At 34.7% G+C, this 7,066-nt stretch overlaps 1 long non-coding RNA gene across 1 annotated transcript in view; it reads right to left on the bottom strand.

Annotated features, from left to right (window-relative positions):
- Window positions 1–1,163: 1,163 nt before the first annotated feature.
- Window positions 1,164–7,066, bottom strand: part of LOC137851782 (uncharacterized) — a 40,048-nt gene continuing 34,145 nt past the window's right edge. Inside the window, exon 3 of the long non-coding RNA XR_011093466.1 lies at window positions 1,164–1,665. This is a non-coding gene — a long non-coding RNA (uncharacterized lncRNA). The remainder of the gene's footprint in view (window positions 1,666–7,066) is intronic.

Genomic DNA, 7,066 nt, shown 5'->3' with positions numbered 1-7,066 from the left:
CCTCTAGCATAAACTGAGACAAAGGCACAGATATTGTGTCCCATCCTTGTCCTGAAATCAATGTGCTTTTATAGATTTAGTGACAATTCCTCCTTTTTTTTTTTTTTCTCTCTCATTTCTTTCCACTGCCATGGCACAGACTTTAGCTCAACTGTTTCATCTGACATAGACATGCACAGTGTCTCTTGAGCAATGGATCATGTTCCAGGTGCTCAGAGTGACAATTTCTCATTCATTGAGTGCCACTCTTCAGAACCAGCAGTAAGAAATCCATACTGATATCCTTCCCGGAGAGTTCAGCCCTAGGACAACTGGCAGACAAGCTTCAAGCTTAAATATAGAAATGGTCTGCATGTTTTAAACTTTTGCTGTTTGTTGATTTTTGCTACTAGTTAGCTAAATTTTTCTCTAACACATTTTAACCTTTTTTTTTTTTTTTTTAACTGTTATTATTTATTATTATTATTAGATATGCTTCCAGTAAAATTAAAAACAAAACGTAACATAAATTTTGCATTTTGGGAGTCAGTTATCTGAACTACTATTTTCACTACCATGATGAAAAAGGACATTAAGGTTATGGTTATTTCATGGCACCCATCATGTATAGGATGCCACAATATGCAGAAAACAGGAAACCATTGCATACAGTACCAAAGATTTCTTAACTGTCATACAAACACTGCAGTTCATGCCCTGCAAGATACCAGCAGCCAATACCACCAGGGGATCCTCCAGCAGGCAAAGGAAAATAGCTACAGGAAATAAATCATTTTGTCCCTCTTAGGATAAGGTCTCAGTAACTGTTAGCAACACTACTTTTTGTAACTTTCTTGTTTCTAACAGTAAGAAACAGTTTTGTATGGTCAAATAGTAGCTAAAAGATGACAAATATTCTAAGACTTAACTTTTAAATGGCCCAGCATAGCTTCAGCAGTTTTGCATAAATAGTTTTCTTCAAAAGAAATGCCAAGACTGATTTACTTTTATCATCCTAGAAGTGTTAGTAAAGGTAACTTTCAGTGAAACAGAAAAACAAAATGTTTTGACAGGAGCCCAAATCCTAAACCTTAAATAAATAAATAAATGAAAATAAATTAATAAAACCAATCCTTTATTAAAAAAAATTAAAATAATAATAATAAAAAAAACCTAGCACCATTTCCATTTCATTTCCATTTTTAAGAAGGGTTATGCATTTAACAGTAAAAAACTACCAGGATCAGCTGTTCAAACATCTTCCATCCTAAATATTGGAACACAGTACACACAAATACAAAGCTCTCAGTTAAAAATTTAGTGATAATCTTTCAAATATGCAAGCTAAATAACTGTTTATCAGCAGCTCTTTTGGAGTCAGTGCAGTGCATATTCAAAGTTTAAAACTCCTATCATTTTGTTGCTGTGTGAATTGTCTTCAAGTAAGACTTAGTAATCATACTGTTATATTCCTGTAAAAGATGACAAAAAATGCTGCATGGTTTGGGACTGAGGAGAAAGAGGAAACAAATTGAAGCATTTTTGATTAACTGCTGTAGAGAAGATATAAAACTGCCTCTAGTCGTTGAATGGTGGTGTGGTTTAACCTGGCCCGCAGCTAAGCGCCACACAGCTGTTTGTTCACCCTCCTCTCTGGGGTGGGGGAGAGAATCAGGAAAATGAAGCCTGTGGGTTGAGACAGAGACACTTTACTAGGACAGAAAATAAAATAATAATAATAATAATAGTACTACTAATAATAATGTGTACAAAACAAATGATGCACAATGCAATTGATCACCACCTGCTGACAAGTGACCAGCCTATCCTCGAGCAGCCACCCCGCCACGCCAACCAGCCACACCATATGAATTGTTCAGCATGATGCCAGATGGTATGGAATATGCCTTTGGCCAGTTTGGGTCAGATCTCCTGGGTCTCCTAGTTACTGCTGCACCCCTAACCTGCCTTCTGGCAAGACAGAGTGAGAAGCTCAAAGTCCTTGGCTTAGCATAAACACTGCTCTGCAACAATTAAAACATCAGTGAGTTATCAACATTATTCTCATCCTAAATCCAAAACATAACACCCTGCAAGCTACTAGGAGGAAAATTATCCTAGCTGAAATCAGCACAAGTGGATATTAACCTACACCAGAACTTACAAAATGAATTTGGTTTTGAGATCATTTGTGAAATCACCTAATGATCAATATTCACCTAATGAATAACACAGAACATTTTAAATGAAAAAATAACCTCTTGAAGTAATCAATTAATCAAAATTAGTTCCTGATATATAACAATGGTATTGAGGTTTCCTTGCAAGGATCAACTGAGCCTTCTAGGAAAGAAGGAGAGAGAGAAGGACAGACAGACAGAAAGACAAAACACCACCCCTCAAAAACCATGTGGACTCAAAAGATTGCCATTGCAAGCAATAAAATAATAACAGTAATAATAATAATAATAACAATAATAATAATAATAAAGTCAAACTAAACCAAAACAAACACAAAACTCAGACTCAGAACAACACCCCACCTGCCAAAGAAAATGGGGAAGAAGACTGATGGGTTAATAGAGATATGAACTAAAATATATTGTAGATATGTTCAGTAATTATGATTACATATTGTCCTGGTTTCAGTTAGAACAGAATTAATTTTCTTCCTAGTAGTTGGTGGAATGCTGTGTTTTGGCTTAGGATGAGAAGAGTGCTGATAACACCCCGATGTTTTAATTGTTGCAGAGCAGTGCTTACACCAAGCCAAGGACGTCTCAGCCTTTTGCTCTGCCCTGCCAACGGGCAGGCTGGGGGCGCAGTAAGAGCTGGGAGGGGACAGACCCAGGACAGGTGACCCAAACTAGCCAAAGGGGTATTCCATACCATCTGACGTCATGCTAAACAATATATAGGGGTGGCTAGCCGGGGGGAGGGGGCCGGACTGCTCGGGGTTAAGCTGGGCATCGGTCAGCGAGTGGTGAGCAATTGCATTGTGCATCACTTGTTTGTACATACTATTATTACTTTCCTATTATCACCATTGTATTATTATTATTATTATTTTCCTGTCTTATTAAACTGTATTTATCTCAACTTATGGGCTTCACTTTCCATTTCTCTCCCCCGTCCCAGAGAGGGAGGGGGGAGGGTGAGCGAACAGCTGCGTGGTGTTTAGCTGCCGGCCAGGTAAAACCACGACACATATAATACATTTTTATGTATGCTTAATGACTATGTTAAGCTACACAAGATGTCTAGGATGTTTTCATATTTACAAAAAAAAAAGAAAAAAAAAAGCTTTTACTTTACACAAATATAATAATGATATCAAAAAAAAAAAAACTTTTTGGAAAGCCCTGTTGAGCCTTTTGGGTGACATATATCCCCACAAAGTACCAGTAAACAGAACAATGTTGGCAAAGCTAGATGGGATAAATATTTTCTGATAACAGTTCCAGGAACTGTTGAAAGAAACAGTACTGGATCTGTCACAAAGCACAAAAGATACTAAAGAGACCAGGGAAAAATATTATTTGATATTTACACCTGTCAACACACGGAAACAAAATGCTGATGAGCAATAGCTGACAGAAGATATGACTTTTCTGTTGATAGACAAAAATCCTCACCTGCACCTCAGAAATGGTTAAAGTGACAGGTTTCCACTTTTGACCCCATCAGTACTCTAACTTTGGGGAAGCACAGTAAAACTCGTATTGACCTATAAAATTTTCAAATGTAGTAGCACTAAATGAAAAAGCTTATAAGTCACACAGAGACTCTATCGTGCTTTCAACAGGGAACAAAAGGCAAAAGCAGTCTAAGTCTATCGTTTAAAATCATACAATTGATCATAAAATAATACCTCTAATTGGCATGCTACAACAGGAGAAGGATAATTTCATTACATGTCCATTCTTCTAACCAGGCTGGTAACTAACCAGAAAATTATAACCAATGTATAGACCAATATTTTTTGGAATGTTATATTTTCATAAGCCACAAAGGAGGACAACAGAGCAATTATTGACTCTAAGCAACAAAACACAATAGGAGAGTATTAAATGATGTTTGACTTTGAAAGAGAACTAAAGAACCAAGTCTACATTGAAAGATCCTGTGTGACTTTGCACATATCTGTTTTGTGCACAGAAAAATGTTAACTGATATTTAGTAATAAAACATACATAAAGTAAAAAAAAAAATAAAAATAAAAACACTTTTGAGATGTAAAAGGAATTTTGTTAACTTACATTTTAGAAACCCATTTAAAACTTACATTGCTCTTTCCTGAGAAGAGCAGCTTAATGAAAAGCGTTAACTCTGCTTGCTCATAAATCTAGTGGATTTAAGCTAAGTAAATAAGAAAATTACATACAGATGGACATATCTTATATGCAACTGCACAAGAAATATACTTTGGATAAAAGAAAAAAAAAAAAAAAGACTATTTTAGTACTTATACTCTTTTTCAGTTAATACTTCCCTTCATTAATTTAGTGTAAAGAGGGAGATGTAGTACAATATCACAGTGCAGTCTAGATAACAAACTTCTAAAAAAATTTTACATCTTTAATGTGGTAAATTAAATAGAGAATGGCCACAAAAATTAGAACTGAACAAATCTGGATTAATGTCAGACCTGAGAACTTCCAGAATTTCCTCGTGACTATCCTTAAAATCAAATCAAATAAAAACACAATAACAACTCCCTATAAAACATATATTGTGTAAAAACACAATAATACCCCCTCCCCATACAGGTGAGCTGTACAAGCATTTGCATTTCTTTTGGGATATTGATCAATTTCAATGAATTACTTTTATTTATTTATTTTTTTAAACTATTTACACTGTGCAAAAGGCAAAAGACACAATAATCCACTTAATATTCATTGAGAAAACTTTGGTATTATGTAACATTTTCACAAAACAGCTCTTATATTGGGAACCTTTATATTTCTTCCTAAAAAAATAGGTTTTGCAATTTGCTACTTGTCGATACTAGTTTATAACTGGCATACTTATTAACATTCTTATACTAGGATTTATGACTGACCACTATTTTTAATCCAGAATGCACCATTTCTAAACAGTAATGTTTAGAAATGGATAAATGTAGGATTAGAAATGTTCTAAATGTAGGATTTAGAAATGGAAAAATGGGTATTGTAGGATATCCATTTAAAAGGAATTGCATAAAACACCATACAGTTTTTACCAATCAATGGAAAATTATAAGCCTGATGATAAACACCACCTGGTTGCACTAAGGGAAGAAGCCACAATCTGAAACCTTACAACACTGAACTGTACATTTTTGTAAACTGTAGCTACAAGAAGAAAAAAAGATTCCTCAGCTGCAAACTCCTAGATCCCTAACACAGAAAAGCAACAGGAAGAAGAAGAAAGGTGAACTGCAGAAACTACAAAATGGTTTCAGTTCAATACTAAAAGGACACTAATGCTGAGATCCTAATGTTGGTCTTCCTAGAGTAAGATTAAAATCTGAAAGGTTTGTAGCTTCACCTGATGTACCATTAAAGGAAGATTCTTTTTTTCTTTTTTTTCTTTTTTTTTTTTTAAAAAAAAAGAACTTTTTTAAATTAAAAAAAAAAAAAAAAGTTTTCTTCTGAAGTTATCTGGTCATTGGAAAGAAAGACTGACTGAGATACAACCATTTCATTTTTCTCTCCACTCCTTTCACCCCCGCCCAAGGTTGAAAAGGGAACAGAGAGAAATAAAATGAAAGACTGACTTATTCTGCCCACAGTATAAAATCAAAATTAATCACCAAAAACTTCTTATGATGTGGAAAGAAACACTCTACCTATAATCCTTAAAACCCCAGTTGTGTTTAAGACAGGAATAATAACGTACTCTCCTGCTGCCAGGAAAACTCTGAAATGAAGTTAAAGGTCCCCCCTCACCTTCCCCTCCCCCCCCTCCCCCAAAAAAAAAGAAAAAGAAAAAAAAAAGTTTTCTTCATCTTACAGATAAACACTCAATAAGCAAAATTCATGATAGAATAAATCTGTCTTTATTTAGCAGCAAAGTTTACCATGTAAAGCAGGTGCAGAGGGGCCAGCAGCCCTGGACAGCCTGATACCTTCTCTTCTCTACTCAAGCCCTGAGAACTGCATGTACCTTTTAGCAAAGATTTTATTAACAAACCACCAATATTGCTTTACATGGTAAATGTAAGATCCAAAGCCCTACCTTAGAAACAGCTCTTGATGATGGATGTGTCTCTTGTTTCAACTATATATCCTGTTTTTCAGTAAGTATGATAGCTTCAACTCCATGGATCTAAATGTTCTCAGCTGATTAGATTAGTTAAATGCCAACTCTCACTTCGGGACCTCAGGGCTGCAGCAGTTTCTGTTAAGTTATTGATTGGAAAGCTAGGCTAAAATATCAAGGTTCCACACACACTTTAAAAACCAACCAACAAAAAAAAAAAAAAAAAAAAAAAATCTTTGAAAAATATAACAATTTTTTGTGTGTTTTTGTTGTGTGTTTTTCTTTCCTACATTTGAAAATTTGATTGTTAGTGCTACAGGAAAAGATAAATTGATTGAATATATAAGCTAGGTGATGGGTCTCACTTAATGAAGCAGAACCATGTATTTAAACCCGCTGCAAGTGAAGAGCAATTCAGAATATGAAATTAAATTTGTTTCAGATCTGACTATGGAGTTAATTCAGCAGATGCATTTTTGAAAGCTTTTTTTTTTTTCCCTTTTTTTTTTTTTTGTAGTTAAATAGTGAAAGGTATGAGAGTTTCTGGATTATTTGAATCACTGTAACAGACAAGAGTATTACTGCTTTTTTATTTTTATTTTTTTACCTTCTAACACTTTTCTTAAGCTTTACTCTTCTGCAACTTGCCATCAAACAATCAATCTTTCTAGAAACAAATACAAGTTGTGCCTCCCTCTCCCACCTGCTGTTTGGAAAAACATCAGAATATCAGTTTTTCTACTGTCTTCAAGTTCTTACACTGATGAATGCATCTGAGCTTTTTCCAGAATTAAGCACTTTTTCTCACTTTTCTAATTTAATTTCTGATTTAATGTTG

This window comes from Anas acuta, chromosome 2 (assembly GCF_963932015.1).
Source record: "Anas acuta chromosome 2, bAnaAcu1.1, whole genome shotgun sequence".
NCBI lineage: Eukaryota > Metazoa > Chordata > Aves > Anseriformes > Anatidae > Anas > Anas acuta.
The sequence above is the reverse complement of the archived record's forward strand: the minus strand, read 5'-3'. Positions and strand labels throughout refer to the sequence as shown.